This window comes from Phyllobates terribilis, unplaced genomic scaffold (genome assembly GCF_046119375.1).
Source record: "Phyllobates terribilis strain yellow unplaced genomic scaffold, ASM4611937v1 Scaffold_1396__1_contigs__length_298058, whole genome shotgun sequence".
NCBI lineage: Eukaryota > Metazoa > Chordata > Amphibia > Anura > Dendrobatidae > Phyllobates > Phyllobates terribilis.
In genome coordinates, this window is record NW_027364156.1 from 106,497 (window position 1) to 110,592 (window position 4,096).

The window sequence follows — 4,096 nt, forward strand, 5'->3', positions numbered from 1 at the left end:
CGGATAGGGCATCATTGTAAAAGTTGTTGACAACTTCTTTAAGGTAAGTTCTCGGTATTAGCTGAAGACACTGAAAACTATAATTTTGGTGACATCGTATTAGTATGAGCAGGGCTGTGGAGACGGTAAGCTAAACCTCCGAATCTGACTCCTCAATTTCCATGACACCGACTCCGACTCCATGACTCCGAATCCCTAATACATGGCTCATCTTTAAGTGATAAATTTATGATAGCACAGATTCATCTCAGCTAAAAGTCTACACCCTTAGACTATAAAAGGACAGACGTTTGTAGGACATTTCATAACTTTCCCAAATTGTTATGAAAACATATTCCCTACAAACTGCATTGAACTACTGTACCCAATTTATTATATATTTTAGGAGTGGGTCCATTTTATACCAAGTTCACCAAAATGAACACTGACTAAGAATCCACAGCCTTGAGTATGAGAGGGCAGTATGGGAGAACATGGTTCAAGAGGGGGGGAGAAATGTGCTAGAAAGCAGCATGGGAGGGACATTATGTTGTCAGTAAGGATGATAGCTTGTGGGATGCACAGTATTGAAAAGAGGCAGCTTGTGGTGAACTGTTTGGAGAGAAGGCATCGTGTGTGGGATAGAATGGAGAGGGGGCAGCATGAGGGGGAAGTATGAATGGAGAGGGGACAGCTTGTGGGAGACTTGATAAAGAAGGGACAGTATGGAGATGGCTACAGCATCAACATAATTAGTAGATAGGGGACAGCATAAACTGGGGATGGTGTGGATGTCATAGTTCATAAGGGAACTGTGTGGAGGTTAAAGTTCATAAGGGTGGTTAGTGTGGCAGTTATAGTTCACAAAATCAGAGAATGTAGACATTATAGTTCAAAAGGGAAAACAGTCTGGCGGTTATAGCTAATATGAGCAAACAGTCTGGTGGTTATAATTCATAAGGACAATTGTGGCGGTCATCGCTCCTAAGACAGAATTGTGTGGAGACTGTGGTTGACAAGGAGAGCAGTGTAGCGGTTATAAATCATAAGGGGGGATATTGTGGAGGAAATATTTTCTAGTAGAGGGAAGTTTAGGACATATATCTTGAGAAGGACAAAGTGGGTGTCAAATTTTGTACAAGAAGCACAGTGAGGGGCAATTATTCAGGGGCACAGTATAGCAGGGATGTGGAGTCGGTAAGCCAAACCTCCGACTCCGACTCTGTCTCCTCAATTTCCATGACACCGACTTCAACTCCGACTCAGACATACATAGTTCATGTTTAAGTGATAAATTTACTGTAGCAGCACAGATTCATCTCAGATAAAAGTCTAGACCCTTAGATGAGGAATAGGACAGACATTTATAGGACATTTCATAAATTTCCCAAATTATTATGAAAAAAATATTCCCCACAAACTTCATTGAACTACTGTACCCAATTTATTATATATTTTAGGAGTTGGAGTCGGTCCATTTTATACCAACTCCGATTTCAACTCCATCAAAATGGACACAGACTCCACGACTCCAACTCCGACTCCACAGCCCTGCAGCATAGAGCAGATATTTTCAATCAGGAACATTATAATGATACTCTTATTTTGAAAGGTACTGTGTTGGGATGTGCTGCAGAAGACTAGAGAAGATGGAAGTCTGTAGACACAAGCTGTGGATGTGAAAAGTCATCATGGCGTCTGGACAACATGGAGAAGAATAGAAAGAAAACAACACCAATCAGAGAAGATGTCGCTTATAAAGTACCGGGATATAAATGTTTATTTGTGATGTTGCCTGTCTCATCAGTACTGTGGCTTCTGTATAGTCCGCAGTCTGATGTTGACTGATAGCAACGCTTAATATCTCCTTACCATTGTTATGGACATACTGGGAGTTATAGATTTGGGAGATAAAAATGTATATGTTGGGGCAAGATTTGACATTGCAATTGATTGCTGTATTAAAGGGACTCAGCAAAGGATGACTCTTCAAGCTAAGTACATGTGCTTGGTTCTTCACGGCTGTGCCAATCATTTAAATTCACCTTTACATCTGCTTCATACTCCTTTCTTCTCTGATTATCAGCTCTAAATTCATAAGGCCTGAGAAAGGCAGAGATAGATGGAAACAAAGCAGATGAGAAAGTGAAATTTAAATTATTGGCCCAGCGGTGATGCACCGAGAGCTTGTACTTTGCTTGAGCAGTAATTTTGTGCTGACAGAGCACCTTTAAAGGAGGTATCACAATTCAGAATTTTTTTTTACCCAAGTGCAGTTTGTTATACTGTATAAACATAAAATACGTGCATTACAAACTGTCTCCAGGTGCAGTGCTAAGTCTTCTGCATCGGTGTCTGGAATTGGCTGCATTACTGATGTCACATCGACAGTGTGGCAGACAACAACCTAGCTCAGCGGCTCTGAGCAAGTCATTCTATCTATTCTGGCAGAGCTTACTTATTAGCTGCCGCATTGTCAAAGTGACATCAGGACTGCAGTCAATTCCAGACACTAGTGCAGCAGCTGAAATATATCAGTGGACCTGGGGACAATGAGTACAGCTGGTTTATTTTTTAATAACAAACTGCGCAGAGGTACAACATTTTCAGAGTTTAACAGGACAAATCCTTTAAGCTTAGTGCTGTATCTATGTACTGATGATGATTTTGGAAAAGTACTCATGCAGAAATTCTGATTTTTTTTGATTATGTATTAATGTATTGATGGTGGTTCTGGTGATATTGTTATCTCTGTATGGTAGTTCTAGTCAAGTATTCATGTACTGTTTGTGGTTCTGGTGATGTATTCAAGTAATGATGAGGGTTCTGATACTGTACTTGTGCATTGATGATGGTTCCAGTGCTATATTCAATTACTGATTATGGTTCTAGTGATGAATTTATGCATCAATGGTGGTTTTGGTGCTATGTTTAAGTACTGATGGTGGTGCTGGTGCTGTATTTATACACTGATGAAATGTTCTTGTGATATATTCATGTAAAGATAATGGCTCTGGTACTGCCTTCCCTCATTAAAATAAAATACACAATTAAAAATATTTTGTTATGTCCATATGCATAAAAACACATAAGCTCTGTTCACACATGTTGGGTTTTTCAGCGTCACAAATCTGCAGCACAACCTAGTCTCTGGCAGGAAGTCAGCTGTGTCAAAAATTCAGGTTTTACTGTCTTTTTTGTGCGTTTTTTTTTAACTGTCCTACTGTCTCTTGTAAGGTGGCTAACAGACACATAGTTGATGGGAGGTATGTATCACAGAGATGTCTGTCTTCTGATGTAACCCGGAATGTTGCTCCAGTGCACGCAAGCAGTAAGAGGACTGTTTGGTGCACCTGGGACGGGGTTACGGGTAGTTGGGAGAGATGGGCGAGTCTAGCTAGCCACATACCTCACGTCTGGGCGTGGTTAAAATATAAAAAGGAGGCCGGTGTTTGGCACATGGTCTGTGTGTTTGGAGGGAGAATGCTTCCTGTGTGTTGTGGTCTCATGACTGAGCCAGTGAAAGGGATGCTATCCACAGCCTGTGTGCCCACACGACTGGCTAACCAGAGACTTTGCCTTAAGGACTTTTTACTTAGTTTTTGCATGAATTAAAGGCTGTTTGTATTCCTTTTGCCTGGTTGATGAAGTAATAAATCGACATGGACATTTAAAGGAAAATGCTTCCCGATGAACACAAGTGAGTAGAAACCCCACAATTGGTGTTAGTAGTTTGGACAGCATTCCCAGCAGAAACGTGTGACCGCTAAAAGGAAGACTGCATGTTCAGGGTGAAGTCTGCCACAAGCCAGCAAGTGACAACAGACAAAATGGAGGACCGGCTGAAACATTTAGAGCAGGCGCAGCAGGCACAACATCAGCAACACCAGCAATTAATGCAGTAGCAACAAATGGTGCAACGAGAGACCACTAAGTTGCTGATGCAGCAGATCCAGCTCCAGAAGCAGCAGCAACAGGATGAGTATCATCAACAGCAGCAGCAGTTCAAGTTACTTGCAGAGACGATCTGTGGCACGGTGACCGCAAAGACAAGGTCAGTGGACGATTTTTCTATCTGGAAGGCGGTAAGGAGAGCCCTACAGAAAATGACCCAGGG